At 40.7% G+C, this 20,614-nt stretch overlaps 1 pseudogene; it reads right to left on the bottom strand.

The window, feature by feature from the left end:
- Positions 1-2,978: 2,978 nt before the first annotated feature.
- The window catches only part of LOC145941434 (uncharacterized), a 56,178-nt pseudogene continuing 38,542 nt past the window's right edge, over positions 2,979-20,614 (bottom strand).

A 20,614-nucleotide genomic window follows, 5' to 3' on the forward strand; every position in this document is an offset into this window, starting at 1 on the left:
TATTTGTTTCTTTTTTGCACCGTACCAACTGTACTTTATTGCCAGTTCGTTAGAGACTATTAGTTTCATCAGTCGCAAACATGATGTTTTCATGTTTGTACATAATCCAAATGCCAATTGTGTCATCTAAAATATTTGTAAATAAAACGATAAAAACATGTACAAAGTATAGAAGGTGTGGAAATAAACACGAGTGTAATATGTATTAAGAGATAAAGACTATAAGATTTTAAACCAAAAACACGTAAATGTATGGATGGTGAAATTAATAAATGTAAAAATATTAATAGTTATTTTCGATATACGTATAATCACATATAGTTTTATTTTTTAACTATTCTTTGTATAGAGTCTCGGGTGATAAATATGATTTTATCATGCAAGAATAATATTCAATATTTAAATTGATATTTGACAAAATTTTTTAAACAATTTAACGATTACTGCAGCTCTTTTTAGAATTAAATTGTCTATTAAATCCTAAACTGGTATCCTTCCTTTTTTTAAAAAATTTTATAATATTGAAAAGTAGACATTCGACTTACCATTTGATTTCGATAAGAAACATTATTTTTTAATTTTGTTTCCATAGCTTCAAGATCGTTTTTATTTTTTAATGGCAGATCTTGAAAAATATCTATTTTTTCTCTTTCTTCCGTTTCGACAGTACCAGCTGAAAGTTTTTCTACATTCTTTCCGAGTTTTTTTTATGTCTGTGTGCATGACGTTCATTTTTATTTCCATATCCGAGAGTTTTCGAATTACATATCGTATAGGATCGCTCGATTCTAAAAAACATCCAAGAGATGTAATTTATGTGTAAAAACAAAAGATGACATTTTAAAAAATTCTACAGATTAAAAATGTAAAAAAGTGTAAGCTGAAAACTACAAATAAGAAAGATAATGCAAAATTTTTTTAGAATAAATAACATTTTATAACTTTAATATATATAATAATTGTAAGTAAAATGCAAACTAATTGCATACTTACTTCGTTCACAATTGTAGTTCGAGCCTGGTACTTTACTCGTCTTCTTTGCTACTAATGACATTGGAGCGTTAATATTATCGTCATCGTCACACGATTCATCTTTGGAAAAATGTTCATTTCGTGGATCTAAATGTAAATTTAAAACAATATTACAATATATAAATTTATGAATAACTAAAATAAAAAAAAAATAGAAATTACTTGCATACTAACCTTTATTAGAGGTGAAGCTCGGATTGTTATCATTATCTTCATAATCTCGGCACTGTTTATCATTTTCAATACGTATTGGATCTAAAAGTAATGAAACAATGTAACCATTGTACATATTATTTATATCATTTTTAGATAGATAGATGGATATTCAAAGTATAAACCAGTTGAAAATTTCGAAGATATCTAGTTATAAATTTTTTGTGCAAATCTTATTTTATATTTCCACAAAAATTATACTTACGAAAATCTTTTGTTCCTACATTGTAGTACTTCTTTGATGCAGCAGTACTTCCAACTTTCTTAGCACTTTGATGAGTATGACTTTGTCTCTTATCATTATATCTGTCATGAAAACCTTAAAATCATACAACAATACGTTATTGAAACGTTCTATTATTTTTTAGTGTATTAATGCTTTATAAAGCTCTTACTTGTTTGTGCAGCCTCTATTTTCTTCATATGTGTAGTTTTTTTCGAAATTTTTGGTATTTCTGGAATCTCTGACATAATACTGTCGTCTGACAGTTCAGCATTATTGCTGCTCGTTGATGTATCCAAGTTTTTAGCGGCTCTATCTTTCCTAGACTTCTTACGAAAATCTTCGTTTTCAGTATTAGATGCAAGATCAGACTCATGTTCGGCTTGTTTCAACTTTTGTCTCGCCACTGCATAACTCACTGCAACAAAAGTTAATCGTAATAAAACATGTACCATTTTCCTACAATTATTAAAAAACATCAACAAATATTAATGTTACATGCGAAAAACAAATAATAATACACACATATTTCAGAAAAGAATATAATGTTACTTACAAAATGTTCCATATATTTTTATAATGGTACATTTTAACCACGTAGATTCCGGCTCCTCCATACGTTTAACCGCTTTGTCGTATCTTGCAGTATTAGTGTAAGTAGGCCAAAATGCTTCTTTTCGATCTTTAGTCAACCAAATGTCTGGAATCACTGACAGTCCATCTTCAAATTCAACGACCGCGTACATCTTCAACGTGTCAGCCATTCTGTTTCAATATATTACATTTTGCTATGTATCAATGGAAAAACTGCATATTTGTCATTTTCAAGAGGCAACTTCATATATTTTCTGACAACAGTTTTTAATGGCCACGATTTCAAATTTGAGTATGAATGTACAATATAAATGCCAAGTAAAGAAGATGGACAAGGAACATTATATAGGTCCTTTTTTTCTAAAAATTCGCGACCTATAATAACTGGAATATTGTGCTCTGAATGTGCTATATTTTCTATACACACAATAGCACCACAATTTAATCCGCAGCAACTATCCGCAAGTGTTCCAGCTTTCAACACAATTCCTTCGTACTTTATAGTTTTATATTGGGGATTGTTGCAATTGGAAACAACTGGACCATCATAATGCAAATTTGTTAAATTTGCATTTACCAAAACAGAATGTGATGAAAGAGAAGTTGATAATAGTGATAAATCCGAGTTTATTTCTTTTTCACAATATCTTCGCACAAAAGGGTTTCTCTGATTTTCTAATATATTTCTTCAATGTTTTCATATAATTTTCAAACTTGAAAGCACTAAAATTATCAAGCGTTCCAAACCGTTTGACGTCATCAACAAGATGTACAAAACTGTGAATATTATGTGACATATTCTCAATACCATATATTTTCTTAAATGTTTTAATAAAGAAAAATATCAAATCTTGCGCATAACTGAAGTATTGGTTTAAATCTGGTGAAGAAAGAATGCGGATAATCACATGTAATGTCATAAAGTTGGTATACACATTTTTTTTAATATGGATTTAAAAGCCAGTGGACCCGTATATAATAAAATCAATCGCTATTCTGTAGCTTTCCATAATTTCACACAAGTCAGTGCTCGTGGCTTTCTCGCAAACTCTACAGGTATTGCAGGCTTTAACAGTGTTATTAAACAATAAAAAATTGTAGAGATTTCTTCAACAGATCTATGTTGTAGTCGATAATCCAATTTTCCAGACAGCCATAAATTTATTAATTTGCGCATAATTCCTAAGAACACCAAGTGCATATGATCTAAGGGAACATTAGTAACAGGCTTAAAATGTGGTATTTCTAGCAAACTGCAGGTGATATCTGGCTTGTGATAGTTATCGTCAATCTTTCGAATGAAATCGTCATCTGTTCGAAGTAGTGCATCCACTTGAGGGAAACATATTCTGTTTCCTACATATTCTCCTTCTGTTTGACACTTAGTACAGCTAGAATAACCACAATGTCCCTTTTCGCATAGAACAAATGCTTTCGCTGGAGCATCACAAATTAAAGCCTCAAAACTGCAATTTAAGTAGTATGTGGGCCATTATAGTGAGTCAAAACAAACCCCCACCACTTGGTCACTGGCGCCAGAGGGGCGTGGCTAGACTTTTCGATCCGTGATTGGTCGATCCGCTAATAGGGGTCATTAGGCCCAGGGCTCTGATAGGCCTAACTATAGTGGCCCAGCACTCTGATTGGTTGGTTTTGTTTTTGGAGTGGGAGAGTAGGCAGGGTTTTTGAAAAAAGCCGACAAAATGGCGATAAAATATCGTGGTATAGCGTAGCAGACGTGGGGATTATGGCACTCCACCCCGTCTATGATAGGCTCTAACTATAGTGGCCCAGCACTCTGATTGGTTGTTTTTTTTTTGGAAGAGTAGGGGGTGAGCAGATAGCGTTTCTGAAAAAAGCCGAGAAAATGTCGATAAAAAAACGCGGTATAACAAAGCTGTCATAGAGCGGTTGGTCCCCGGTGATCGTGTATAGCGCTGAAAAAAGATAAATAAAAAACGCACTAATTTCGGCTGACCGTCGGCATCGTCGCTAATAAAGAAAACAAAAAGATATACAAAAAGTACATGCGGCTAGCCTCCTCTTTCAATTTAGGCTAATTATCGTCACCTCGGGTAACAAAAAGAGACCTAATAGAAAACACGTGCATTCGAGTTCGCATTCTAGTGACGCTACGTAAAGGTTTTATTGCTGAAAAGAATAAAATTATTTCGAGGTAAAGGAAGAATAGAGAATGAAATGTAAGACAATTTAAGGTACAAAATTTTACTTTATGGTAATTTTTAAATAAAATCGATATTATTACATAAACATGATACATAAAAATATATTTCCTTTATAGCATATTACATTTAAAATAACAGGAATATGACATTTTATTTTTAAATTTATTGTTACAATTGCAGAGAATTATTACTAATACTATATACATATACTTTTTACAAAAATTTACATTGCTTTCCTAATAAATGTATAAAATACTTATATAAAATATTGAAGAAAATACGCGAGAAAAGAATTATTTCGATGATAAATATCCGTACGGAATCGAGTAACCGTTATTAATAAATCTACGTTTCACCAACACTGGTGCGCATATTTTCGATTCGTCCCGCGTTACAATTTCATGAAACGCAGTGCGTCGAATTGCGCTAAAACGTAAATATATTGTAGTTTCATCTTCTTTTTCGTTATCTTCTTGTTCTTTTTCTAGATTCTTTTCTCGCACTAATAATAATTTTTTAATGCTATTAAAATTAACGCGCCGTGAGTTCTCGTAATTGAGGGTTATTCCCTTAACTTTACAGGTTTCATATACTCGACCCTCAGGTGTTCGCACGATATAGGCGTAAAATTTTGGGCCATCGGACACGAAATCTTCGATGTAGCTACCGCGTCCGTAGCTCTCGAGTTCGTCGGTCATATCGCCTTTTTTTTTTTTTTTTTTTTTTTTTGCGCTGTGGAAACCTCATGGTACCACTCACCCCCCGGGTAGGGGATGAGGGTTATGTGGGACTCCTTGTCCCCCATCGCCGATCCACATATGGATCGACGGTGGGGTCCAAGATCTAACTCACTAAAACCACAGCGGGTGCCTTCGCTGGCGCTTATGGGGATGGCCAGGAACCATCTATTGCATAACTTCTTGCCATCCCCTGGCCCTACCTACTCAGGAGAGCATCCTCCCCGAGAGGAGGATACTCTCCCCCGCGAATTGGTCGTGCGGTCCTTTCCCGGTTGCGGCGCAGGGGGGCACCGCCCCCACGCCGCGCCCTCCCAAAGAGTTTGGGGGGCGGGGTCACAGCTCGAGTGTTCCCGCTCGAGCCGCCACCCCCCGTTCCCGGAACGGGGCTCCCTCTCCCTCCCTAAGGGACGGGAGTTTCGGCCGACGCTCCGGGAGCTCTTCTCCTGAGGGCTCCCCCAGAAGGGGGGAGTCCTCACCGCAGACAGCGGTGCCCTCCCACCGGCGCTCTATGGCACCGATGAGAGGGCCGCCACTGCCGCGTCCCTTCCCGGGGGATCACGTGCAATGGGACCCAGCATGTTTCCGGGCCCCTGCGATTCCCCGTGCACCCAGGCCGCGGTCCCCTCCCTTTACGGGATCCGACCATCGGTCTGGGGGCACCGCTGAAGCCCTCCCCTAGGGGTGGAACTCGGCAGGGCAGGGGCGGGGACGGATGCCGCCCAACCCCCGGCCGCAGAGCTTGCGCCGTGCGGCCGCCAGCCGGGCGACACCCGCCCCCGCCCTCCTTCTAGGACTGCTCCGCCCTCACGGGCTACCCTCCTTATCTCTGGGCGAGGGGGGCACCGCGCCCCTCGCCCAGCTATTCCGCCCTTACGGGCCTTCTCCTCCATTCTCCTTGGGCGAGGGGGGTACAGCGCCCCTCGCCCAACGCCCCGTCTAATCGTCCACTCCCTCCGGTGGGCGTCTTCTCCTTCGGCGACGAGGGGGTCCGCCTCCGCGTCCCCGCCTCGGCGGGCCGCCCCCGCCGCCGCCACCCCTGCCTCTGGCATCGCCCCCCTCTCGCGCCCTCTCGGCCCTTCCACGACGGGGCACCCAGGTGGGGTCATCCGTCTCCTCGCTGGATTCGGGGGTAAGCCTACCCCGCCTCCCCCGTCTCTCCCGCTCCCTCTCTGCCTCCTCCTTCTGCGTCATAACTTTGAAGCAGAAGGAGGAGACCGCCTCCCACGCCTCCTCGCACCCGACCATCTTGGCAACGATGGCCGGGAGCGAGAGGTCACTTCCGATAATTTGGACAAGGACACGGCGCTCCTCTGCCCACGCCGGACAGAACTCCAGCGTGTGCTGCGCCGTGTCCCTGTCCTCCTCGCAATGATGGCACTGCGTGGTGCGCTCCTTCCCTATCTTACACAGGTATTCGCCGAAACATCCGTGTCCGGCGAACACCTGTGTAAGGTGAAACGACATCCTGCCGTGAGACCTATCTACCCACTCTTCCAAGACCGGTCTCACGGCCCCGACGACTCTTCTTCCTGAGTTAGTTGGGGGGATGTTTTCCAAACAATCCCCCCATTCCTCAATCATGCGTCGTCGGGCCTGCGTTCTGACGACGCCCCGGACCCTTTCCGTTATACGGAAGTTCATCCCACGAAGCTCCCTAATTCTTTCGTACACCCTTTTATGGGTGTACGCCTGGAGCTCCATGGGAGCCAATCCCGCCAGAGCCGAGGCATCGGTCATATCGCCTAGAAAATTACCCGTGTGAGGTTCATATTCAGTCGGATCACCGGTGCTCGCATAAATACAGGAATCGGTATCGTAGTATAACACGCGACGATCTAAACGCTCTAAATATTCGTATAATTTTAAACGTGCTTGCGCTGTCGTATATGCGGCTATCACTACGTTGGTTATCGGCGAGGATACGACAGCCTCTTGTCGCAACCGCCACGAAACATATATTACCTCATCGTTTACAGGTAATATATCGGTTATCTCGTGCTCGGGACTTGTTAATAACAACATAAAACGCTGATGTGTCTTAACGACTTCGGTGTTTGGTAAATTGGATCGCTGGCCGAATTTACCCCAGAATGAATTCAGACAAAGCTTCGCGACCGAGCGTAAACCGGGATTTCGCGCGATGTTACGCTTATCGAGAACAATACCCTCGGTTTCCTCGTACTCCCGCAGGTATCGCTCTTTAGCGTTATCGTCCTCGCATTCGCCCGGCCACCCGCTTGCTTCCTGTTTAAGTTGTAGAAATGAGTTTATATATTCGGCGAACAATCCACCTTGCTGTGTTTCGCGATTATATTGGCTAATTTTATATTGCCAAATTTCATTTACTTTTGTCACGAGATAACCTTTTTTGATGACCTTGCGTAATTCGCAGGTCACCCACGTGCCATCGAATTCGCGTTCACTAGGACGCTCGTGCGTACACGACGTCAGCGAAAATGTTTCGCAGTAACTGCGACATAAGGCGAATAACAATTTTCCGTGCACGCGATACGGGAGTACTGGATGAAATAAATCGCGCGGTGGAAGTACCGTGCAACGTACGAGGCCTTCGACAGTATCAAAATCATAATTCGGAGCCGTTCCGATTAAAGTGGAACACTCATCGCCGACATAAATATCGGGATGGCCGATAGGGAAAGCACCCGTCTTCAATATATACGGGTACAAAGAACATACATCCACGTAACGTATTTTCTCCGCATCCGTGATTTTGTAAAGAGTCGCGATATTTCCCGTACGTCCACCGAAAAATGCGTCGCGAGGATCGAGCGGTGCTGTTTCCACCATCGAATGGCTCTCGAGAAATTCGCGCATCTCGCGATTGTCCCGCATTTCCCGATCGAAGGTACACTTCCACTTTTCTGTCACCAAATACCCCCGCTGTCGCAGTCGCCACGAGATCGCGAGAGTTCGTTCGTATCGCGAGTCAATCGTGTCTTTACGGTCCATAGCCGACGAAAGCGTTTTATCGCAATTTATCGGAAAGCACGATGTACATCCGTGCCAAAAGCAGCCGTGGAATTGCAGCACGTGACGCGACGTTACTCCCGTTTCCGATGTTTTTTCATGATAACCATCGACGAGTGTGCCGTTGATCGTACGATATTCGCGCGCACGCCCTGCATGGTTTATAGGATGACCGAGCTCGCGCTCCTTCCATACCAGCCACTGCAGAGCTTTACGCGAATATATGTTCGCTTTTCTGTATCCGCCGGCTGGAATAACACCTATTGTATTCAAGTGTAAGAAGTTTTTCCGAAAAACTGTCATACACGTCGAAGCGATAGTTGTACATTCCTCGAACGGGCATACATTTCCGCGATCTATAAAAATTGTTCTAAACGCCATGCACGCTCGTCGAAGTATATCAACATCGGTACGGCAATATTGCACTATCTCGCGTTGAAAATCAAACACGGCGTTTTTTAGCCGCATGTCCGTGTGCCACGTGAGAAAGCGTTCGCGCTCTTTCGATTTCATAGTTTCGGGGGAGTAGTAATGTGCGGTGGGTAATGGTCCGACATACGATTGATTTTCGATAGTATTGAATAAATGCGGAAAAATGCCTTTATCCGGCGTATCCTTCAACCCGAAAGCCTTCGGTAAATCAGATAAACGCATCGGCATATAATTCACGCTATCGATAAACTCTGTACGTCCAACCGTTAATACGACGATCTTTGTCCCGTTCAAAATCACTTTCGGCTCGAGATTGACGCAATTTTCTACAATATATTGCAAAATAAATTGAGCGTCGAACGCTTTCGCATTGTGTGCTATACATATGATCTGCTTGAAATATTTCGTCTTTCGCGTTGCGAAATCGACAAAATGTTTCACCGGATCGTTACGAAACATGAACTCTCGCACTCCGCACCAATGACAACGCACTGACATATCATTGTTTTGCGTGCACACTTCGCAAATTTGTTGCGCGACGCAGAGTGTCGGAACGTATTTTTTTACGGACGTCGTACCTTCGATCGTTTCGTCCTGCCGCGTTTCAAAATCGTAAAACACGAATGCTACGCGTCCTTTTCCGCCTTCATATGCAAATTTGCTCGCTTCCTCGTTATCAATTGCGCTTTCTTGGCGCTCCTCGGCGGATATACCTAATACTGTCGACGCTTCTACCACCGGATGTGATGTCGACGACGATAATCCGGCGGAGGAATTAACGTCGCGACGAAGAAGTCTCATATAGCATAAATGATTTCGAGGTTGCGCCGAATGACATAATCTACAGTAAGAAATGCCGCATTCGTGTTTCGCTTTCGCTTTAACTACACAGCCGCATTCATCGCAAAATCGTATGACACTACAAACACTCGCGTGCGATCTACCGTCATATGATTTTTCCCTACGATGACGCTCGAAACACGATGCACCGTAAAACGTCCGATTGTATGCATCGCATTTTACGATTTGCGCGTCGAAGTAATCGGTCGCTGGCACGGCAAATCAACGCGGACATTTATTTGAACACCGGTGACCGCTACCTCTATCGTTGCGAAAGCCTACATTACACGCTACGCAATAATTACGAGAACCCGCGGCGGCTTTTAAATTTAGTACAGGGTTGAAATGACACGAATCCTCATAATACATAATATTTAGCCGATGAGAGGATTCGCGTCCGAGAGAAGCGAGTATCGCTGTGCCGTCGTAGAACGGTTTCTCGCCGCGACCAAAAGTACTAAAATTATATACAGCGATAGCGATATTATCAGCGGCGAGATATCGCTGGAAGCGCTCGATTTCATGAATCCCGCATCCTTCTTCGGGTATTATTACACCAGCATTTCTTGTTAATTCTAACGCCCATTCGCGTTGTAACGCCGATTGCGGATGCCTAACTCTATTCCATTTATCGTGTAATTCTCCCGTACGTATGTTACCGCGTTCACAATAAATTTGTGCTACTACGAGAGAGCGCGGAAAACACAAGTTGTCAAAATTAGCTATTTCGATTATCGAGCGCTTCGCGATATTTTCACGCGTTAATGCGACACGCCCGCGACCCGAAGGAACAGCGATGTTGAAAATATGTACATTAAATTGTTCGGCGATATCGAGTCCTCCCGCGCTCTGCGCTACCGCGCTCACGAGACCCCAAATATCCTCATGGGACAAGTCGCGCACCGGACGAAAAGATAAACCCGCGGGACCGTGCGATAAATTCGGCGAATCGAACGATAATCCTACATAATCGCCCGGTTCACTCGAATTTGTCGCATACGCGTGAATTTCTCGAAAGGCGTTTTCTAAGGAACGATAAATATCCCCGCCTTCGGGTAGCGGACGTATCGCGAAACTCGCTTCTCTGCCGATTACCCCGAATCTTCTAAATCGACGCGCATTTTCTCTAAGCAAAGTTATATAATTAAAATTATCGCTGACCTGATGTTGCTGTTGTCGCGCCTGCTGTTGCGAATGTCTATGCTGCTCCTCTTCTACCTCCTCTTCATCCTCTCCCGCCTCCGACGAAATATTATCCTGTTCATGCTCTTCCCTCGCGATTTCTTCTCCATTATTCTGCGAGTGCGATAATAATACTCTCTCAGGCGCGTCGCTTTGCTCACTTCCTCTACCTCCTCCGCCACTTTGTACTATTAAAAAAAGAAAATTGTTAAATCGAATATACATTACATAAAATACTAAGATATTTTCTTTTCTTTTATGCTCGAATTTAATCTTCGCGCAACTGCTAGCGTTATAATACAATGAGATAACTCACCTTTTGGTGGTAATCGGTGTATCTCGAGTAACGCTTCCCGCTCCCCCGCCGCTAATATTCCGGAGAATAGTTAACCGACAAGCGACGAATTGCTAAAAATTTAAATCCGTTTAAGATTAAATTCGAACATAAGAATTTGAAAAAAGTAAAATAACTCCGTTACCTTCTACACGAGGATCGTATTCATCTTCTTCGTCCTCCTCGTAATTTTCTTCCTCCATTTGTTCTTCCTCTTCATAATTTTCCTCTTCCTCCTCCTCGCCTTCTTACTCGTCTTCCTCCGGTTCCTCTTCCCGCTCCATTTCTACTATTTTAACATTTGAAATTTTGTTATAAAAATAATATATAATATATAGGAGGGGGAAGATGGCGGCTGAAGTAGTGACAAGCGTGTGGTAGTGCTCCGTGTTGGAGCGAGGAAAAGGAGGTGTTAAGAACGAGATGGAGTAAGTGGAATGGAGTTTTAGATAGAAGAGAGAAGGTGGAGTTGGGAGAAATGGTGGAGTGTATGGAGTGTAAAGAGAAGGCTCTAGCGGAAGGTGGAAAATAAGGAGCAGCATGACGAAGGGAAAAGGAGACGTGGCGTAGAGAAGGAGTGAATGAAGAGGGCGCTGGTACAAGAGGAAAAGGATAAGACGGAGGAAAGGTAGATCGAGGGAGATGGTGCTGCAGAGGTACGAGGTAGTGAGAAAGGAGAGAGAGCGGAGAGAGGGCGTAACGGACGACGGGAGAAGGATCGACAGAACAAATCGATAATCGATACAGCTGACGGATAAGAGGTTATGGAGAAGGTGGCACACGTGCGTCACGGGAGAAAGAAGCACCGGAGAGTATTTATTTGTTGATTTGTTTGGTTATTTGTTTGAAAGGAAGGAGACAGGAGGGAGAAAGGACGCTGATAGAGCCGGATGTGGAAAAGAGGAAGAGATCTGAAGAAAAGTTAAGAGAAGGTAGAAGAGAGGATACGGTGTTGGAGAGAGAGAAAGTCGGAAGATGGAATGGATGAAAGAGTGAGAGAGATAAAGGAGATGAGAGTGATAATGGAAAAGATGCTGAAGGTGATGGAGAGGAAGAGAGAGACTGAGGAGGAGGAAAGGAGAAGAAGAGTGGAGAAAAGGCTAGAGAGACTGGAGATGATGGAGAGGTTATGGAGGAAGAACGTGGAAGGGGATGAGAGACTGGAAGAGGAAAGGAAGAAAGAGAGGAAGGAGTGTAAAAAGAATGAGTCGGAGAGCGGAGAAGACAGGAAGTGGAGTGAAGCGGTAAGAGGAGAACGGATAGAAGAAGAGAAATGTGAGAAGAGGACGGAAAGGGGGGAGAGAAGAAAAAGACAGAGGAAGAATTGGAAGAGAGCGGACGGAAGATGACCGAGATGAAGCAGTGCAGCGGAGGGAAGAGGAGAGTGGAAGAAGAGGGGAGAGAGAGAGGACAAAACGGAGGTAGAGGCGTAAGAGCGGAATCGGAGGAAGCAGAAGATTAAAAGGGAGAAGAGGTGAAAGGGGGGAGATTTTAAGGGTAAGAGGGCATGGGAAAATGAAGGGGGAAAAGGGAAGGAAGACGGGAAAGGGGGGTAGGGAAGGGTGGAGTAGAATGATTGTAAGGTCGCCTAAGGCCAGGATACAGGGGAATGATGTATTTATGTGTGTGTTTGTCCGAAGAAGTTTCTGTTTAGATGAGATATGCAATGGAAGGAGGGAAAGGAAGGGACGCAGGAGAGGAGACAAGACAGGCCGAGAGTGAAAGGACAAAAAGAGAGGGGAATAGTGGATAGAGTGTTAGGGAGGGAGTTTGAGATAAAGGGGGTGAAGGAAAGAGAAGGGGAAGCAGGTTCTTGGGTGTTGATAGCGGAGATGGGGGAAGAGGAGGATAAAAAAGAGTTGATAGGGAAAGGGTGGGAAATTAGAAGAAAATGGGGAGTAGGGATAGATGAAGATTTAACGAAGGAGGAGAGGAGGGAAAGGTGGAGGATAGTGGAAAAGGCAAGAAAGGGGAGGGCAAAAGGGAGATGCGTGGTATGGGATAATAGAAGGGGAGGCTGGTACAAAAGGGAGGAAAGAGGAAAATGTGAGAAGGAAAGGAAGGAGACGGGACACGGAGAGGACAAAAAGAAGGTAGGGGCGTAAGAGCGGAATCGGATGAAGCACAAGGTTAAAAGGGAGAAGAGGTGAAAGGGGGGAGGTTTTAAGGGTAAGAGGGCATGAGAAAATGAAGGGGGAAAAGGGAAGGAAGACGGGAAAGGGGGAAGGGAAGGGTGGAGTAGAATGATTGTAAAGTCGCCTAAGGCCAGGATACAGGGGAATGATGTATTTATGTGTGTGTTTGTCCGAAGAAGTTTCTGTTTAGATGAGAGATGCAATGGAAGGAGGGAAAGGAAGGGACGCAGGAGAGGAGACAAGACAGGCCGAGGGTAAAAGGACAAAAAGAGATGGGAAGTTGAAAAGGAGGAATAGGAGACAAGGGAGAAGGAAGAGAACGAAGAAGGGAGGAACGAGTGTGAGAAAGGGGGGAAGGGAAGGGTGGAGTAGAATGATTGTAAAGTCGCCTAAGGCCAGGATACAGGGGAATGATGTATTTATGTGTGTGTTTGTCCGAAGAAGTTTCTGTTTAGATGAGGGATGCAATGGAAGGAGGGAAAGGAAGGGACGCAGGAGAGGAGACAAGACAGGCCGAGGGTGAAAAGACAAAAAGAGATGGGAAGTTGAAAAGGAGGAATAGGAGACAAGGGAGAAGGAAGAGAACGAAGAAGGGAGGAACGAGTGTGAGATAGTTAAAATATGGATGGATATTGTAATGAAGGAAAGTGTATAGAAAGAAGGAAGAAGGGAGATTATAATGGGTTGGAGCTACCCTAAAGCTCCTAGGCAAACCCTTAGGGGACGCCGAATAAAGACATACAATACAATACAATACAATATATAATATATAATTTAAAAGTTTTATATTGCTTTGTATTTAAATTTTTGCAGAGCTATGTAAACTTATATTTTCTAAATATCGTCTTACCTTGTGTGAACACCTCGCTATCCGCTGAGCTTACAGCAGTTATAGAAGCGGCGTCGTCGTCGTCGTCGTCGACATTATTATTATTAATAATATCATCTTCGTCATCTAAAATAATATATTTATATATTAAGATTACTAATTTTTTATATTTAAAAAAAAATATTTTATTATTTTTTAAAAAATGTTAACTTACCAGATATATCGATAACAGCAATCGGCAAGTTTTCCGGCGGGTGTATTCGTGCTCTTCCTGAAAATATATAATTTTTATCAGTAACTGTTATTTTACGAATAATTATTATATATGTTTAACGTTTGTAAACTTACGCGAAGGTCCTGCCTCGGGCTCTTCTTCCGCTCTGCATCTTCGGGTGGGGTGTACTGTGGCTAATTTTACAGGAGTGTTCCTCGCTACGAATAATTAATAACAATTAAAATTTAGGCTTATAATATAATTATTGTTTCATATTTTTTCTCATCGAAAGGAATAAAATAATTACCTGTTAATTGTTTTCTTTGATAATCCGCCAGTAGATAGGCTGCATATCCACCCACATCCTCTTCTTCGTGTTGAAAAGCCTCACGCATTAATATTATTTCAGCGGCGGCGTTTAATAATTCTCTATCGCCACCGAAATGCCCCAATCTATATAATACTCCAAGTAACGAATTGGAGATCAAGCCCGCGAATTTTCTAAAAATATTATAATTATTACACGGCTCTTCCGTCAGCCGTGATAAATACGACGCGGCATTTATCGTCGGCGACAAATTCGCGGCCAAAGTTATGCATTCAGAAATTAACTTTTTCTGAGCTGCCATTTTTTATTTGCACTTAACGTTTGCACTCACAACACTAACGCGATACGTCGAAACGTGTACGTCCACGAGACTGAGTAGCTAGGACGATGTCAAACTCAAAATGTGCATTTTCTATTACGCTTCGGAGAATTTATACTTTATATCCACGCCCACCAAAAGAATGAAGGCGTCGAAAAATTCAACATTTTCTTCGTTTATATTTTAAAAGAGTGGGAGGTTCGGAAAAATTTTCAATTCTCCCGCTAGCGCTTATTTTGTTTTTCGAAAAGGAGGCGGACATAGAGCATACGCACATTTCTTAGTCTACTTTACTTACCTATCGAATGGTGCTTTTCTTAACAACTAGGCGTGGCTGAAAAGATTTTTAGTTATTTAATTGGCAAACGTCGATTTTCTTTCCGACGAATATTCTAGATGGTGTTTGAGTTTTACAACTATTTTCCTAGCCGGGTCGTGGAAAATCATAAAATCATTTTCTTTTATTTCTTCAGATGCAAAGAATAGTTGTATAGAGTATAAGCTTGCTTTTTTTATCCCATCATATAATGTTACGAGGTCTAAATCGCCGATCTTGCTTTTTCTTGTCCGCAAACATTTATTTTACTTTTTATTACAGGGTTTATTACAGAGGATTATTACACGCTATTCTTCGACCTAATCCGGCGTTTTCGAACTCGCAAATCCTTATTACTATATTTTAGAGCAAAAAATATTTTCAAATCAAATATAATCTCTCACGCGTTTTCTTTTTGTTTAAACATAATTCGATTTTACATAAAAAATTAATTTTCCGTTTATTCACTTACGTACACAAATTTTGTTGTCCTCTTCTCTCGTGTTACACGATCTCAAATCTCATCTCTAGAAATTTCTAAATGTTTCTAGAAGTTTTTTATTTACACAGGATTGAACATGAAAAATCCTGATTTTTCACATATAAATTGTCTTCCCCACTTTGATTTTTTAAATTTTTGCGAGAGAGGGAGATTGGCAATATAAGCACGTCGACAAATCGCTCTTCCGTATTCATTCGAATTCGAGCGTACGAAAACATAAGTTTGTGCTACGAAGAAAGAATTCCACATGATTTCGCCATTTTGCTGCGTGTCGTGACTATTCGTGTCGTTTTACAAGTGAAAACAATGGCCACACGTAAGGAAATAACTAATTTTGCGAAATCTGAACGCGATCGCAATATTCGCAAGACGGATAACAACGACAACATCGACATCGATAACGTCGGAAGAAACGAGCAACGTTATTTATTGTTATCTACAACGTATGGACTTAATTCTTCGCATACTAAGAAGATACACATTGGTTTGCAATCGAGGAACGACGGCGGTGGCTTCGTACCGATTGTTAAATTATCAGGCAATTATGCTGATGGAATTTGCTTCGACGTCGACACGTGGCAGAAGTTTCAAGCCAATATGGAGCATATGAATCTATACTTGAATGAGACTCAAAAGATTAAACCTGATCCCATTATTATCGAGAATATTTCGATCAACTTCACTATTGCTTACGGAGCGAGGGCTGTACTGGTGACATACAAGGAAAACAAGGATCATGTTGCGAATGATAAGGTGGAAGAAGAATCGCAGCCGCCGTTGAAGAAACGAAAAACTTACGCCGTTGCGATAGTGATGCAGAAAACTACTTTCCTCGGCTTGGAAAATATTAGAAAATGCGTGGATGCGCATTTGACGCAGTTAGTTTCTATAGTCGATACTGTTAATGTAACTGCAAGATATTTAATTAACGAAATAGAATTAAAACTTCCCTTGTCTTACATTGATCGCGAAATTATAAAACTTACTGTCAAAGGCAATTATCAGGAAATTGCACGTAATGTACAAACGCAAATAAATAACTTAACATTTTTAGATGTTTACTTTGACATTGTATTTGTAGAATTACTTTCGCTTCGATTTAATGAAATTGTTCGTATTATTTTGCTAAAACGCGAATCTTAATTATATAAAAAACAAAAATTATTATTAATAATAAATGAAATTGTTTCTATCTTCAATCAGAACATTTTCTTTTATCCTCCCTATAATATTGCCTCCTTGTGCCTACTGCGAGCGTAGAACATTGCGACGTAAATTATAGTTTGATCCTCGAACGTTAAACGAGCTTATCATTTCCGTCACGAGTGAGCGGCATGGAGAGCACCGCGTACATAAGCTCATAAGTAGCGGTGCTCGGAGAAAAACGCTGGCGCGAGCGCATCTCCACGGAAACGCTTACTCGCGTCGCTCCTGCAGCAACGTATCGGCTAAATGGGCCGCGGTGCTCTTCGCTCGTACGCGTGTAAGAAAACGTTAGCGCGAGCTTGCGGCCGCCGCGGATGTGGCCCCCGAACGCGAGGATAAGCTTATGACACGGACAAAACCACCTCTTCAATATTTTAAAAATATATGCGACACGCGCGTACGTTTTTAACACGCACACACACTCGCACACACACACGCGCACACACACACACACATACACGCACATACACAATAGTTACTAAATCGCATGCGTTAACTTTTTCATTTATGAACTCGTGAATAGAACCTAAATTAATCATTTCGCGAAATGGACGTACGATGGAAACATCCGTGGACGTCGATCGTCTGCGGACCTACGGGATGCGGAAAAACAATTTTCGTGAAAACTTTTCTTCGTCATTTATCCGGCATGTCCGATGTTCGATTCGAGAGAATTTTATTTTATTACGCCGAATGGCAAGATGCGTATCAGCGCCTGCAGTGCGACACGAGTAAAAATAAAGAAGAAGAAACAAACGATGTACATAATAACGGATACGGTGATACTTTGCTAAAAATAAAGAAAAATATAATCGAATTTCGCGAGGGGTTACCGCGTCCGGAAGATTATTCAAACGATCCGCTATCTCCAAAATTAGTGATAATTGACGATCTTATGAGGGAATTGTCATCGTGCGACGCTATCGTAGATCTATTTACCAAAGGAAGCCATCATAAGAATCTTAACGTTATACTCATCTCGCAAAATCTCTTCCACCAAGGTCGCGGACAACGCGATATATCTCTCAACGCTAATTATATAGTAGTTTTCAAAAATCCGTGTGATCGTGCTCAAATTCGTCATCTCGCGCGTCAAGTATATCCCGACGATCCGAAATTTCTGGAAGAAGCATACTACGACGCTACCTCGCGACCTCACGGGTATTTATTGCTCGATCTGAAACAATCGACTCCAGACGAATATCGATTTCGCACGTGCATTTTTCCCAGCGATACGTTGCATTACGTCTACATTCCTCGTAGATCGATTAGTCGAGCAGTAACGGAAGACGTATAAAGGGCCATCTACAATGGAGTGTCGTAGGCCGTAACAGTAGTCGTAGAAAATATTTCCATTTCGTATTACGACCTACAGCAGGCATTGAGCCAATCAGTGGCCGTGTTCGTTTAGAACACAATTTATTAAGTAACGGTGAATTTTTTAACACAACCTGAGTGTCAGTTTTAATATTTAGATAAATTTATTATTTTGTTTAATTGAATAAAATATTCGAAAATAATGTCTGACGAAGAAATGTTTGTTGATGTGAACGACGAAGAGGATGAATATGATATTCCCATAAAGGAAGAACTGATTGCTTTTGTCAAAGCAAATCCCGCTCTGTACGCGAAAAACTGGAAGGAATATGCTGGTAAAAATTTTTGCAAAGACTTGGCTTGGAAGAGCATTGGATGTAGTTTGTCGAAGCAAATATCAGGTGAGTTGCATATACATAAATCACTTCGTATGATCGCATGTGACGATGAGGTTATATCATTCATATTTTGATGTGATTTCTGAGTATCAATCATGTATCTTTTCCTCTAGCGTGAACTCGTAAAAAGTGAGAAGTTGCATTGTCGAATTCAATATTTGTTAATAAAATTTTTCATTTTTTATACTAACAATAAGAAAAAAAAATACATGATTGATACCCAGAAATTACATCAAAACATGAGTGACATAATTTCATCGCTTGATTTGATCACCAGGGAAAGATGTTGCCAAGATGTGGTACAACATTCGCCAGCGATTTGGTAGGGAAAGACGAAAGGTTATAGCAGCTTTAAAAGGGAAATCTGGGCAAGGGACAAAACCCCTGTATGTGCCAAAATGGCCTCTTTATTCACTGTGTTTATTCTTGGCTGACCATATCATGCCTCGCAGGTATAATCTTCATTCACAAATCAAATTAGCTTGCTTTCATGACATTAGATAATAATTTATATTTTTGTCTGTTAGAACTGCCAGTAATTACACGTCAGATAAGAAAAAAACCACAACTGTTGGAGAAACTTCTTCTCCAGTATTTATACTGCCTTCACCAATATTATCAGCCGCTCCATTAACACCAAGATCAACACCATCTTCATATGTATCGTCTCCACAAGCACTATTTCCACAAGCATCGTCTCCACAAGCATCGTCTCCACAAACATTGTATCCACAAGCAGTATCTCCACAAACACCGTCTCCACAAGCAGTATTTCCACAAACACCGTCTCTACAAGCATTGTATCCACAAGCAACATCTCCACAAGCACTGTCTCCACAAGCATTGTATCCACAAGCAACATCTCCACAAACATCGTCTTCACAAGCAGTGTCCAGTGATTTGGAGTCAACATGTAGCAGTAAGTAATCTTATAAGTAATATATAATCTATAAATAATCAGTCAATAATCCATTGTGATGTATGCGAATGTAATACATAGGATACAGTAAAAAAATGGATAATTTTCATTAATTTCTTTTTAACTCCAGATGATGCTGCATCTGTATCCTCGATTGAGGATAGCAAGAGAAAAGAAACTATCATACGTGCGTCAACATCTTCACCCAATAGTCAGAATGTAAAGGAAAGTTTTGCATCAGTTATTGCACTGTCATCCGAGGAGGGGTTGAAAGCGATGCAGAAGATACCAATAAAAAGAAGTGTTCCTGAGCCTGATCATTTCGCTAAACGTAAGAAGAAAGAGGATGATTTATTTATGCAAGCGATAGCCAAACAGTCAACAGTACTGACTAATTTTGCTACAAAATTAGAAGAGTCTTTCATGAACAAACCCTCGGCAATAGTCACAAACTCAGATCGATGTATCTCTCAGACCAATGTATCTACTGCTTCTTCTATGGATGATCCAGTCTTGATTGCCATTGGATATGCTCTTAAGTCTATACCTGAAGAAAAGCGTCTCGAATGTATGTTTGAGATGCTCAATGTTATAAAATCAAAGTATCTACAACAATAGCAAATGTTCAATGAAAATATGAGCATATTATTTTTAATATATAAAAATATATTTTAATTTTTATTTAATTCTTACTAATATGTAACTTTTATTTTACTAATATATAACTATTAATGTTTTTATAATTAATTATAAAAATATTAATTGCTATAAATTATTATATTTAAAATTTTTTAACTTTGATTTACCTTGTCATATTTTTAACTTTGCACAGTATTAATACATTTTTATTTTTTATTAATATATATATATAATTTATATATAGAAATATAATTTCTGTTATAATAGTTATATAATTAACTTTGTTTATTATAGTATAGTAAACTTAAAAAAATTTTAATGTTTATTTTAACATAAGATTGATAAGAAGACTGATTGTAAAGAACAACATTTAAGGTAACAATAAATATATATTTCATTAGTTTCTATTTTAGTTTATTATTTTGTTCTTTTCTCCGTTATCATATAAATAAAACATAAATATAAAAAGCCTTATAAAATATATGTACAATGTATTATATATTTAAACATATAAAATATAGACTTATATAAACTTAAATATATCATAGCCTAAAATTATATTATAAAAAAATAATTGCAATATCTAAAGAGAATGGGTAATAGTCGCTCCCCTGAATGCATATTCATATTGCCATGGAGTCTGATTTTCACCAATTGGAGAAACAAAATATTCTCTAAGATAATTTCTCATGTCTTTTGCTATAGAACCTGCACGATTAGCACCCATT

This window comes from Prenolepis imparis, unplaced genomic scaffold, assembly GCF_030444845.1.
Source record: "Prenolepis imparis isolate NDT839.2.m4 unplaced genomic scaffold, iyPreImpa1.0 SCAF_10, whole genome shotgun sequence".
NCBI lineage: Eukaryota > Metazoa > Arthropoda > Insecta > Hymenoptera > Formicidae > Prenolepis > Prenolepis imparis.